General features: G+C 39.3%; 1 long non-coding RNA gene across 1 annotated transcript in view; it reads left to right on the forward strand.

The window, feature by feature from the left end:
* Positions 1-14,392, forward strand: part of LOC117007538 — a 101,764-nt gene extending 87,372 nt beyond the window's left edge. Inside the window, exons 3-5 of the long non-coding RNA XR_004420159.1 lie at positions 8,670-8,754; positions 8,950-9,242; positions 12,070-14,392. This is a non-coding gene — a long non-coding RNA (uncharacterized LOC117007538). The remainder of the gene's footprint in view (positions 1-8,669; positions 8,755-8,949; positions 9,243-12,069) is intronic.
* The last annotated feature ends 451 nt before the right edge of the window (positions 14,393-14,843 follow it).

A 14,843-nucleotide genomic window follows, 5' to 3' on the forward strand; every position in this document is an offset into this window, starting at 1 on the left:
CAGATTGCAGAACATCTCCAGAATAACATTCCCTAGAGTTTAAAAAACATGCTAATACATTCATATTAATTTGACTAGTAAGCCCTATTTCTGTCCTTGGGCTGAGCCTTAAATCAATAACATGGCTAGGGGATTATTGTTAGTTGAAGAAAAAGTGTTAGCTACAGCTACACAGAAGACAGAACTGTGAAATCTAGAGGAAAAAAGTTCAGTAGAAGTATCATTCGGAACAAAAGGGGAACAGGAAGATAAAAAAAAGCTGTCAGCAATATTCATGTATTCTGTGCATAATACCACATATTCTACTGGTTTCTAAAGGTTTTCTGAGATTCCTGCTATTCCATGGCTTCCTCTAACCCAAATGGGTGAGAGGCTCTGATGTTGCCTAACTGCAGCTATCAGTTTTGATTTTCTGATTTCACCAGATATCAGACAGCTGAGAGGCTGGCTCACACTACCTGTCTGATGGTCTCTGTGGGTGGCTGACTTCCATGGACTTCAGAGAAGATGAGACCTGTCTGTATCTGCTGAGGAGGCTGGAAAACAGAAGTCCCAGTTCTTCTTTTCTGCTGGTGCAAGCAAGACCTAGCTCCAGTTAGATGAATTAGCTGTTCTCTGAAGCTGCAAATGAAATGACACTCAAAAGCAGCTATTTAGTAACAACATAGATAATGGATAATTCAAAGTATGACAGAGGTCAATAAAGGGTGAATTCTAATTGCATAGTCCCATGGAAATAATAATCTTTTGTGATAAATGCTCAAAGAAAGCACAGGGAAATAAGTTGCTTGAATATCTGCTTAGATATTAAGATCTTTTATTGAAAGTGTAAATACTGTAGATACAATGCAGTTTGCATAATTGAAACAGCAGAGGGGACAAATTTTGTTTTAAGGAATTGGCAGCGATACAAATTGTTCAACCCTCAATGTTTAGAAGGTCCTGAAATAGGCTTAAAAATGAGGCTCGATGAATAATCACTGTTTTCTTACATTTGCTTTCTGAACCATTAGATGTGGGTCAAATTTTGTTTTCCCAGTTATATAATCCCTGGACTCCTGTCTTTGCAGCTTGAAAAAATACCTGTTATTGTCTCCCCGGCAAGGAAACTGTGAGAGCTAACGATAGCCAAAACTGACACTGAATCTACACAAGACAGAATCAAATTTTGTAGTTTGTCAAACAAAACTGTTGTTCAAGTCAATGGGTCTGCAACAGAGGCAATGGCTAAAAAGCAGGAAATTAGTTTGATAGATGGGAATGAATCTGATGCTTAGAAACAGAGGCATAAGGGGAAATTTCAGCTGCAGCCTGCCTGCAGCCCATCTAATCCAATAGCTGGTAATTCATTAGGATAACCTCTGAGAGGATTATTCTGTATGAGCCTGTCCAGGGGCCAGGAGTGGCACTTGGTGCTGCCTGCCAACGAAGGCAGAGTGACTGCAGCTGGGGTGGGTTTCCAGGGCACCCTGGGTGCCGGGGCTGCCGTCTTGGCACAGAGCAGATCAGGCTTCCCTTTGTCTGCACAAGGGCTGCACGCTGCCAGCATCACTCCAGCATGAAAAGCCTGATACTGGGCCCTCCACAGAATGTGCTAGGAGAGTAAATGCTTGGGAGGCACCTGCTCTCTCCTTTTGCATCCTAACTCCAGTATCTCCTCTCATGCCTCTGTTCCCTCCCACATCTGCTCCCCCCTTTTTTTTCCCTGTTAAATTTTATTTAATCCTTCCAACATTTGTCCCAGCTCTTTGAGACTTGTGATAGATGGGAATGAAAAGGCAGCTTTCCAATTGAAGCTAATCCAGGTGGAGAATAAGGAATGGGAAATTAGCTGGGAGCCTCTGTGTGAATGCTGGACAGGGACCTGAGAAGCCTCTGTGCATGCACAGATCAAGTCCTGCCTGAACTGTGTGGAAAAGGCAAGGATGTGCATTTGCAATGACAATTTCTTTGCTAGTCCTGGGCTAGATATTTTGCTCCCTGGGCATGTAGGTGGATTTCTCCTGACATGATTAAAATTTGATCCAACATCTTTAAGCCTAATCCCTTTAACTATTTGAAGGCACTGCATTTTGCTCTCTCTGAGTCTGTTCCACACTTTTGGATAGATGTAAGCTCACTGCATTTCTGAACAATATTTCTGCTGCTTTGATGTGTCAGAAAGCGGCTGTTAAAGCTGATGAAGTGGCTGACCCAAAGTCACAGGGAGCCTGAGGCTAGGACTCAGTTTTTCTTCAGCTGTATTGCTCTTCTCCTGTTCCCCTTGTACAGGAAAGCAGAGGCTCCTTGCAGCAGACATGAGGCTCCTTGCATATCTCCTGTACCAGCAGCACTTCATCCTCGTCCCCAGCCTGACCAAACCACTGATCTAGCCATTGCTCCATCTCCTCTAGGCTCTTGTTGGCTGTTTAGTGCCTCTGTACCAAGTCTCTGTACAGAGACTGCAGTTGGCTACTGATGTATTTTGGAGTAAATTTTCAAAACAGAGATGGAGGAAGATAAAATACACAGCGGCATTTCTTTGTCAGTGGCAGCTGACAAAGGAGGACTGAGGTTTCGAAGGGTACTCAAATCATTGGATTGTGGTTATCCACTGGGACATGGAGATAAAATGGGGAGCAGAGGGAACTCTGATACACTGGCTTGCATGGACATCATGGCAGGCCAGCTGTGGGGATGAAAAGCAAGTAAGTGCTGAGGGGGGAAAATGGGCAAGGAGACATGAACTCTGAGAACAAAGTGAGAAAGGCAGGCTTTGAAGAATGAGTATACTGATAGTTTAAATGTGTCCAAGCTGAGAGGCAAAGTCCTTTCACAGACATTAACAGCTCTTCCAAAATTCAGTCTACTAGGACAGAAGGGACTTTCATTTTCATGTGAAATTAGTAAGTAGCTGAGCAATCCTCTGTTTCCTGTACTTTTCTCTATTATGAGACTAACAATGGTAAAGCTCAAGAGGGAAAATTTTCAATCAAATAATTGTTCTATTAATTGCAATGCACATTTAAGTGCCAGGGGCTGGTGTTGACTGCATAGAGTTGCAAACATTCTGTGGCTGAGAGGAACTGTGCAGTGAGAGGTGGACGCTTGATGAAAATGTAACTTTTCATGTCTTCTGCAGCACTGTGTAAATTAGTTACAGCAGAACATTATTTCTCACAAAATACTTCTGCCAAGATATTGCTCCTTGTAAGTCATTGGACAATGTGACAAATGGATGCTTATGTTGCTAAGACAGGCTGCATAGGTCCTGCTTAAGGAAAGATTACTCTGAAACATCTTAACATGTTTGGGATGATTCCAGTTTTTGCATCTTGTGCAGTAAAGGTATAGTATTTTGGGTGTGGTGCCCACTTGTATAAAATCTTCAGCCTTCTCAGTTCACCCTGGTGGGGATCTGGTGTTGGTATCTGTATGCTACAGCTGTGCCTTCAGCATGGCTCTGCTCAGATTCCTTCCATTCACTGATGCTCTTTTCCTGCTCTGGAAGAGGAGGTGTTTGCAGAAACAAGCTCACTTTTCCTCCAGTCCAGCCTTTCCTTAGTTGTCAGCCCTGTGAAATCCATAAGCAAAACACTGCCTGCTGATTTCAAACCTGCTTTGTGCAGCGCAGCAGCAGACACCCTTGGTGCAAGATGTTTTAGCTCCAGCTGATAATTCTGCTCCATTGATTTTTACATTTGATTTGGAGAGAAGCACCGGCTGCACTACATGTATCGTCTAGTTCCCATCAAGAGCAGTGAGAATGCTGGTGCACAGTAGTGCTCGTTCCCATGCCTTCTGCCTTTATACCTTTCTTTAATAATAATAAATTAATTTTCAGTTAAGAAAATAAAGCTGGTAGGGCCCTGTTAATGGGTTTTCTGTGGCCTTATAAAACAGGGCATATGTTGCTTGAATTCTTTGCACTCCAACCCTTTCCAGCTCTTTCCCTAAGTCATAGTAGTAATTATCTGTTTGGGGTGCCTGTGATACTCATAACATGAATATTCTTTCAATACGGAAGTGCTCCCTCACCTCTCAGCAGGGTAAACCCAGGACCAAAGTGCCTTGACCACTATCACCAGTTTGACCATCCAAGAACAATTGATTTCTAAATGTGCTTGAACCTTGGGTGACCTGAATTACAGCAGCAAGTGTTACAAGCTGGGACATCTGGTGGACAATAAAACTTTTTTTAAAATTTGTTTTTACATGAAGCAGCTGTACTTGAGCAAATGACCAGGGGCTGTGCAATCAAAGTGTGAATAGCTGAATTAGCAAATTATATTGGGCTTCTAAAGCACTTATTTGAGTGCTGCATGCTCTTTTTTTAATTTTGCTTTATTAACATCTACCAAAAACGCAGCAGTGTTGGCATTATTGTTATTAGTGACTTATTTGCTTCATTAAAATTTACAGCACGTTTTATGTTCACCATCTGGGACAGCTTCTCCCATGTTTATGGTTAAAATGCAGCTTAGACCCTAATAGTCTAAAATAAAAGATTTTATAGATAAAACTCTTTATTTGGATGCCAGTGTTACCTCTTTTTGCTAGTGTGCAAACAGAATTCTATTTTCCTCAGTTACTTTGGTACAACCTAGTGCTAGGATGCAGAAAAATATTTCTGCTTTCAATAAAAGATGTACACAAGGCAAGGGTTGATCATGCTATTACTTGGAAAGCTGCATCTTATGGGGTATGGCTGGGGTGGGAATTAGACAACTCGGAGAGACTTCAGATTAAAGGACCTTCTGGGTCACTGAGTCTAAACCCCTGCTATGGCAAGAAACTACCTTGGATAATCCCTTTGCAAAGAACTGGAGCAAGAATAAGCAGTGCAAGATAAATGTGAAATGTGGTGAGAGGCAGCACACAGGAGCACGGCTCTGAACCTGAGCTAATATTTCCAGTTTTGTGCTGCCTTGCTGCTAATAATTTCAAAGCATTGCCAGAGTATGATTTCACTCAGTTGCATATGCATAATATGCATAGCTTTTAATTCTTCCTCCCTTTTCCTGCTTTGCTTTTCTATTGAGGATGGGATACCCATTTTCTTATGTATTCAGGCTGGGAATGTGGAAAGGATGTGTGCTGAGAGAGCAAAATGGAGGGAGACGGAAAGGAGCATTTGAAATACTACTACTAAGGTATTAAGAGTGTCTTCCCCATTGTTTGAGTCTGAAAAATATCAAATTTGAAATTCAAAAGTGTATTCTTTTTTTATCGCTCCTTGGGAGTCCAAACATTGAAAAATATGTTCACTCTCTTTTCCCCTCCCATTCCTCATCTTTTTTATTCTGCAGAGCAGACATCTCTTCTCCACAAAACAAAAATTTGAAGTAAGCAAAAAATTAGCAGAGACTGTACTCCTTAGTAGCTCTGTGAGCATATGGGGCCTCATTGGGTCACAGTGTGGGAACTGAAGATACATTTGGACATCTCAGTATCCTATGGGTTTACATGCGTTCTTGTCACTTTTCCCTTATTTCATCTAGTATTTACATTTGTAGCTGACGTGTTGGAAGAATGACAGTATCCTGGATGTTACAGGCAGCCCATGCCCTTGGTTTTTTTGTGATTTCCTGCTAGTGCCTCATCCTGAGATATATTTGCAGATCCTTTAGATTTCAGCATTATCTGAGAAATGCAGTTCTGTGAGTAGCCTTTTCTGCCTCTTCTGCTCTAACTCTCTCTAGGCTTCAGTGCAAATTCCATGCAGTTTCTTTTATTTTTTAAAGCTTTTGTATCTAATGGATGGAGTTTTTTCATTTTTTTTTCTGTTTTGCCTTGCATATCTTCAATTAATTAATTGTTTACAAGTGGAGCTGCCTGGAAGTACCTTAGAAGGGAGAAAATGATGAATATGACTGATTAATAATAATCTAATCAAAAATCCTAAATCTTTTCTCTTTAAACTGATTTCCTGACTTACTGCCCTGGAAAATTCTCTTACCAGTATATAATGAATAAACAAGAATGAAGTGTGCAATATACATGTAACATTGATTGTGGTGCATAAATTTAAATGGAGATCAGGTTTTAAATGTAACTTCAACTTTGCTACCTGTTTTATAGATTGAATTCAGTTGGAAATTGGATGCAGAGAATTTTTGGGAGTTTTTTCACCTGTATATGTATTTTCATATATTTAATTCCGCAGTCATAATACTTGGTTACTCCCACTACCTGCAGACGTTAGTGCTATTGATGCTTCTTTATTTCTCTGTAATTTTCATTGACTCTAAATAATTAGGAATTCAATATTCTGCTTTTAAAAACTTTTCTTTTGATGGAATAAATGTCAACACTTACAGCTACTTGGTAGATGTGCTTTGTCTCTGCTTTTCCTCTCTTTAAACTGCTAAAAGTGATTCTCGAGATCCTAAGATGAGTGCAAAGCACTACTAGTTTGGGGTTTGGGGGTGGTTTTTTTTGGCCATTCTTGTAGTATTTTGCATGTATTTCTCACCTTTGTCTTGAAGGTTTCTTGATTTCTCTCACCTATGAGTTCCTTGTGTTCCTGTTTAGTGCTCTGTTTAGGACTGCTTTTTGTTTTACCCCTTCCTTTCTCTTTTTACCTCTACCTATCCACAGTCTTGTTTCCTTCTCAGTGATTGGAATCAGAGCAACCCTCGTTTTCCTATTTCTGCTTTTTTCCAGATACTTTAATGCAACAGACTTGGCAAATGAGGGCTGCCTGTTTGTGTGCAGAGTTTGTTGTTTGTGGGTGGGGTTGTTTTCTCTCTCATGCTGTGTTAGCCTGTGTGTTAACAGTTCATGGCTGAGCTGCTCAGTAGGTCTAAGCCCTCTCATGAATAAAAAAGACAAGATGAAAATGACTTGTTACTCCACAATCATCTTTAAAAACCTGATGAGCATTTGATTTTTAGACATGCTAGTTCTGAATAATGGACGACAGGTGTGTGAAGATAAATGAGATTTTGTTTGCGTGTGATGTTAACTACTACAGATTGATGGATCAATACTTAGATGCAGTTATAGGCAGAGCTGAACACCAAATTAAATAGAGGCTCCCGAGTGCTGCAACACAGGCGTTGCATTACGGAAATGTAGTTCTAATATATTGACCTGCCTTCTGTACTCTTTAAAGCAATATTGCTAAGCATATCTATTTTAAATGACTGTCTTTCCCAGGCCTCATAATCTGAGCCTCTGGCTTCAGTCATCCAGAACTGAAATTTGTTTGACTGCAGTTGAATTATACAACATTCTATTGCACAAGGAGATGGACAGTTCCCATGTAATATCTGTTTCATAACAGTTATTAGAAGACTGGAAGCTGTGCAGAAAGGTGGAAGAACATCCTAAAAAATGAAGTGCATAGAAAGTCACAGTCTTTATAAAACTTTTGCAAGCATTCTTTTTAAGAGTGAAATAGTTCCATGTGCGTGGTTCATATCTATTCTTGTCATTCACAGAACAAAAATCAAAGGTACTTCCCATCTAGATTATTTTAAATATGTGTTTAAAAAAACCCAAACAAAAGAAAAAAAAGACCAAAAAAACCCAACCACAAGAAACTTAAATACTGAAGCTATCAGTTAGCTAAACTGTCATTCCATCACTAGGATTTGGCAAATTAGATACTTGATAGAAGGAATGTAGTTGGAGTGCAGTAAGACACCATGCAGATGCCATTCTGGCAGGGAGAATGGTCTCGTCTTGATTTCTGTGTTCCTAAAAGTCTTATAATAGAGATTAGCGCCAATATACAGTGGTCTTTTTTTTATTCATATAAAATTTACAAACATTAAACAATCTGGATGAGAGGCTACAGTAAATATTTTCAGAATTTTCAGTTTCATTTTTAAATAATCCCATCTCTTTTGATTGAGCATTTAAGCAAACGTTTAAATTTCACTGTGTGATCCCATTGATCCCCCACTGAAAAAGTATGCATATGTGTTAGATATTCATTGAATAATTGATGTTATTTGAGAAACAATTATTTTTATCTTTCTCTTTTAGTATTTATAGTCCTAGGAAATCTGTCACTATTTGCAAGTTCTGACTTTGTAAATACTTGAATATGGCAGAAATCCCTGGGCTTTACATCAGAATATATGGTGCTCACAGGCTCTGACATCCATCTATCTTTCCTCATGTGTAACTGTTTTCTTTGTCAAGTTCATCTCCCTTCTCGCTGAAGTAATATGTAATCTTTCCATTCATAACTCACTTTTCAGTTAAAACTTCCTTTTTTTTTTAGGAAATAAAGCATAAATTGTGTTTGGCCATACATAAAATTGAGGGGGAATAAGCATTTTCTAGTTCTTTAATCCCACTTTAGAATTACAGTAAGCACTGACTGATAATTGTTGCTTTTCTTCAAACAGTGTAAAGCACTGACTGAAATATGTTTCTTTTCTTCCAACAGTGTAATATCTACCTGTTGTGTCCCAAACCCCTCAAATTCCATGTTCACATGAACATTAATTTTTGGGGTAGGGGAGAAGCAGACAGGAATGGTCATATATAAGAATACCAGACTAGACCTGTCCCCTTCTCCTCTGGGTTTGGTGTAGAATAGAAACCAGAAGATTTCATGTTGATCTTGGACAAATAATTTCTTTCTCATTGCTTCTCTTGTCTTCCATATCCTTGTGCTTCCTTTATTTGGACTGTGATTTCTTTGGTGAAGAGATATTGTATATTTATTTCAGAATGACATATACACCAAGGCAAATCTTGTCCTGTCTCACAGGGGACTGCTGACTGCGATGTTCTTCTCCTTCTTCTACATGAAAGGTAAATGCATTTTATTCCTGCCATGACCTTCTGGCACACTCCTTCAGCTGTGACTATCTTATTATCTTTAAACACTCCAATGTGTTTCTTTTTAATACACATTTTAAGAAGTCTCTCCAGCTGATATGTTAGTTTATAGTTATCATTAGTTTAAATGAACTTATTATTAGTTATTTTCTTTTCTGGATCTTCCAGAGCTGTTCTGATACTGAACAGGTTAAGAAAGAAGTCATGAGCATCTACTAAACCCAGATACTGAAGAATTGTAAGAAGCTCATATATTCTACAAAAGAAAAACATCCAATCTCCAATGCCTTGGAAATATTATTCGTTTGGAATGCATCAACAATTCTTAGTGATATTCAGAATTCAAACAAGAGAGCACCGAGACACAGAGGCTCTTGTGACTGTATCTAAGAAGAGCTTGAGAGAAAGGCTTTCAGAAGTTCAAAGGACTCCAGAAAACAGCAGCCTACACAGGGTGTGAGGTAAAATTCTAGTTCAAGCCAAGTAAATGAGAATTTTGCAACAAAGAGACAACTGAAAATCACTGTCATCCTTATCCAGGTTTTTTCTTGAAAAAGTACCAACAGAATATATAGTCTGGCACATAGGGAAAGCATATTTGCTTATTAGATAGCACATTTTTCTTTTCCTTCTTCTCACTGTATAACAGATAATTATGTTTCTGTTATTTTTTTCCCCTTTCCCCCACTTTTGTGTTGCTTTAGGGCCTTTAAAATTGGATGGGGGAAAATATATGGTGAGGTTCTTTGCCACTATTGTAAAATGAAATCTTGGAGACCTTTATGGAGACTGCCCATAAAAGGATAGTCCATAAAGGAGATGTTAATGAGACTTTATTAACCTCAGACTACGTAGCGTGAAATATTATGGTCTAAATAAATGTGGTGCCAGGGCCAAGCTGCCTAATAAATGGCATGATAGAGGGGATCATGTGCCTAGGGAGTTATGACATAGAGCATTTCCCCTCCAAGTCACTATTTTAAATTCACCATGGGTTGGCAGTGACTGAAGCCCATTATTATCCAATGATTCTTAAATAGGCTATGTGAAATAAACTGGAGGTCTTGGTTCATTTCCTTAGGGAAAGAGGTCTATGCTCCAGGTTACAGTAATTGTCATCTCAGTTCAAGGCTCAGCACAGGAACTGCACTTGGAAAGGATGTGGCCAAGGAATCACTCTTTTGCCTTGTGCTTTGTCCCCTTCCTCAGCACTCTGCAGCATTGCCATGCTGTGGTGTGAGTTAATGCTGAGGGTTCATGCAGAGGCTCGTTCTTTGGATAAGCAAAAAGCTTCGTTTCAGACCATTACCAATAATATCCTCTAAGGGTTTCTTTCTGTACCCTGCTCTGAGAAATTAGTGCTATATTTAATAGTACTCTTGGTACAAATAAATGAGATAACTTATGGAAATATGTATAGCTGTGGTGAATATAATGAAGAATGAAGTCCTTTGTAATTACTAAATTCATTTAAAAGGAATAATGATTTATTATAAAGTCTTACTTGGAAGTAAGGTAGAAGAGTGGCAGTTTGTAAGTCTATTTCTAACTTTTAAGTGGATTCTCATCATCTAGTCTAATTAAATGCCATGCTATTAGTTTTTAATAACCTGGGAAAATGAAATTACAATTGTATAAGCCATTGAGTAATGATTTCTTCAGGAAGCCCAAGAGAATTAAATATATAAACCTATAAGAAAACCAGTTTAAATTTAAAAAGGAAGCAAACAGCAAGGTAATCTCATGAATGGACTCTATTCAAGAAATTAGAAGTAAAATTAAAATATTAGAAAGAAAAGACCATGTTTTCTCTCCAAAATTTGTGATTTCTTCCTTTTCACTTATTCTCACCTTTGTAATTTTGTTTCTTTTCATTTTATTTCCAAGTAATCTGTTGGCCAATGGAAGAATAAGGAGGAGTGGATTTGCTAACATTGTCGTTGTAAAGCAAACAGAAACAACTATTAGTTTGAAGTGTCATTGAGTATGTAGATTAAAAAAAAATCCCAAATTTGTCCTTGGAGCTTATATTTTCTTTTTTTTTTATTAACAGGGAATAAAGTTTCATTGAAAGCATCCAGGGGCAGAGATTTGTAGATCACTTTCACCATTAAAAAGAAAGAAGGGACGGGAAGGGAAGGGAAGGGAAGGGAAGGGAAGGGAAGGGAAGGGAAGGGAAGGGAAGGGAAGGGAAGGGAAGGGAAGGGAAGGGAAGGGAAGGGAAGGGAAGGGAAGGGAAGGGAAGGGAAGGGAAGGGAAGGGAAGGGAAGGGAAGGGAAGGGAAGGGAAGGGAAGGGAAGGGAAGGGAAGGGAAGGGAAGGGAAGGGAAGGGAAGGGAAGGGAAGGGAAGGGAAGGGGCAGAGCACAAGATGTGCAGAGTTAGTCACCAAATTTACATACACCACTCTGGGAACTGTAAGTAAAATAGTCATACAAAGTGCCTTCATGCTAAGTGCTGGTGCCAGGAGTGGTTGAATATTACATATCCTTGGTACATGGAGATGTAGAGCAAGGTTATGGTGGGATTTTTCCTGTGCTCTCATTTTTTGGCAGATCTTGAGTTATAATATAAAAAGTAAGCCTAAGATCTATCAAGTCCTGGTGGACTGCAAGGTCAGTTAGGTTCTACAGAGTGAATGCAGTCAATTAATTTCAAAATAGGACAGGAGACAATTATGAGGTAAAAACAACCTGCCACCCTCTTCAAATAAAAAAACCCACAAATGCCTCCAAATATCTGGCCTTCCTTACCTGGAAAGAAGCTAAACTCTTTGCACTTATTTATTTATTTGTTTGTTTGCCTCTCTCCCTTTGAAATCAAGACTATAAACCTGAACAGAAGACCTCAGCTGAGACATAATTAGGGGAGTTTGAGCTGGGAAATGATAGTCTCAATACTATTATACTGCTATGCCACAGCTTTACTTTTGTTTCTCCTGTGAATATAATTAATGCCCTGCACCTCTTCTTAATAGCAGCAGAGCCTTTATTGCTCCATGGCCCAAGGAGAATGCTCCTGCTTTTCTGGGCTCAGTGTCATCTGTCAGACAGATTGTCCCTGTCTCTGGAAAGGGCCATTACACACTCAGTTGAGGTGCTGTTCCCACATGTCTTGTGGGAAAGCAATCATTTAGCAGACAGGTATCAGATGCATGGACTCTTTTTTTCGGGGTGTTTTTTCAGTGTTCTGTTGCTCTTTTTCTCTCCTCCCATGTAAAAAATGGTGTACCATTATAGCATTCCTAGTTTCCTCAGTGGTTATGCAGAATCTCTTATTGTGTCTCATAGGGAGTATTTTCTTCATTTGGAACACTGAAGGGAGGATATTTGCTTTCTGATGTCGAGCAACAGCACCTGCAGAGCACCTGCCAAGCCCCAGTAAACAGCAGTATGGCAAGGAATGGGATGTCTCTTAAAAGAGCAATCTCTTCAACAAGTAAGACACTTCAACATCCTCAGTGATAAATTAGCCATGAGGGTCTGAGCCTCATTTCCTGATTTGTCACTCACACAAGGAACATGAAAGGACTTATCTGTTACCTTCCACAATTTTCCCTGATACAGTAGCATCAGTTGACTTTCAACAAGGAGGGACTGGTCAGCAGGATGGCATGGCTGTTTATGCGCGTGCGTCGTTGGTTGGGTTTTTGTCACTTCCAAATGATGTCTCCAGCTTTGGAAAGCCATATAATGACAAGTAAGATCAGATGTCACAAGTGCAGGTGTGAGGAGGTCTGGTGGAAGAGTAGAAGTTTTCATTAGCAGCATGTGTGTTTTTTAAGACAACTGAAGCCAGTTCCTACTATACATGGGTGAATTATTTTGGCCTGAGGGATAACAGAAGTTTGTTTGGCTTTTAAGTCTATGTTGGTGTAACAAGAGCTGGGCTCAGAGAAGTAGTGGGTGGCTGCTTGGACAGCATGTATCTACCAACAGTAGAGCAGTGGATAAGAAAAGGAAGAAATTCTCTTTGTTTAGCTTGTTATCTGTCCCCCTTCTCTACCACAACCACTGTCCAAATTCTCAGTGAGAGAGCAGGATTAATCACAGAGGTGTAGAATAATCAAGGCTGGAAAATAACTCCAAGATCATTGATTCCAGCCCTTAACTGCCTCTTTGCCACTAAATCATATCCCCAGGTGCTATATTCACATGCCTTTTGAATACTTCCAGGGATGGTAACTCCATACCTTCCCAGACAGCCAGTTCCAGTGCCTGACCACTGTTTTAGTGAAGATTTTTTTTGCTAACAATTAATCTAAACCTCCCCTGGTACAACTTAAGGACATTTCCCCTTGTCCTGTCACTGGTTGTCTGGGAGAAGAGACTGACCCTCACACAGCTCTACACTCCTTCCAGGCAGCGGTAGAGAGTGATGAGATCTCTCCTGAGCCTCCTTTTCTACAGCCTGAACACCGCCAGCTCCCTTGTATAATTTGTACCCAAATCCTTCTTCAGCTTTGTTGACTCTGATTGGGCAAATTTTTTATCCTTGGCAGGCTACATTAATGTAATCAACATGAAAAGAGAAGTCATCCTGGCTAAAGAACTCTGGTGATAAGTATGTGTGTGTGTAGGCAGGAGATGTTTGAAGATGACAGAGAAACTTGTACATTACCTTTTTCTGAACTTCTAACAAGACAACCTTAAAATAGTTTCCCATGTATTTCTTCTTGGCTGTTGCACCGAAAACTTGTCATGAAAATGTCTAGGATTCTTGGTAGAAATGCATGATCTACATGTAAAACAAACAAAAAAAATAGTGTCAAGACTTAAGCTAACTAAAAACTTTTTCTTGTCTTACAGAATATTTTTCCATGGGTCTTGAAATATCTGGGAAGTAGGAATGAAGTAGGAAGCAGTCTTATATGATACACCAATACTTGCTTTTTCTGCTGGTTTTCCAGGCAGTTTCTGGTGGAGTCATGTAAGAATATGGCCCTTTGCTGCTCATCAGAGCAGCACTGATCTATTCCTATTGTATATATGGAACATGTGCTACTTTAATGCTCTATTGCTGCAAACTATTAGAAATCTTATTCAAAAGAATTATCTTCCTCTCAAAGAAACAACATATAGCACCAATTTGTGTTCTTGATGCTCTCAGTTAATAAGAACATACAAAATCTGTATTTTGCTTTTGGGCTGTGGTGCATATTCTTCTTACCCAAACCCCAGGCATGATAAAGATGGTGTTTCAAGGCTAATCGTTAAGAAACTGAAGTAGTTTCTCCATCTGCCTTTGAAGTAGAAGCAAGCTTTGGTTATTGCAGGTCCATACCACAATGACTGAGATGCCCAAGTGTGTACAAGCCAAGGAGGTGAGAGTTTCACACAGCAACCAAATTTGAGACTGAGATGCCCTCAGAGATTTTTAATCATTAGCCTCTAGAAGGTACTGTTTGATGGATGTGAGGGAATATTTGTGTTTCTTTGTCCCTGTGCATTCCCTTTACCACACACATGTAAAGCATATTAAAAAGTTACCTCCATGTTCTCATTTAAATGTAAATGTCATATGTTTGCACTGCTAACTCCTTCTTAAAACCGCTTGATCTGCTCATGTTGATTTATATATATGTTTAATAAATTGTTTCTTTACATGATCTCCATTGTTGATTCTCTCAATGAATGATTTTAACAGTACTGGGACTAAACTAATACGGAAAATTGCTTTTGAGAAAAAATGGGGGAAAATGGTCAGTAAATTAGTCTTCTGTGATCTCTGGTCAAAACAGAGTTTTGCCAAATGACATTAAATAACAACTGGGTAAGACAGAAACCTTGAAAAATAAGCTTTCAAAGACTGCCCAGCTGTAATGTCTCTTCTACTCCATTAATAATGTTTCTAGAGTATTTACTTACGTGTTTTTCCTGGTATAATCACAAGATCCTTTCAGCTTTCTATTAGGCCTGACTCAAAGCAGATTGTCACAAAATGCCTAAATTATTAGCTTTCTTGTCTAGCAAAATCTGGCTGAAAATATGTGGTCAAACTCCTGGTTTTATTCTTTAGTGCAGCCCAGGAAAGACTAAGATTTTTTTTCTCAGCTGTAACAGGG

The sequence above is a fragment of the Catharus ustulatus genome, chromosome 1, assembly GCF_009819885.2.
Source record: "Catharus ustulatus isolate bCatUst1 chromosome 1, bCatUst1.pri.v2, whole genome shotgun sequence".
NCBI lineage: Eukaryota > Metazoa > Chordata > Aves > Passeriformes > Turdidae > Catharus > Catharus ustulatus.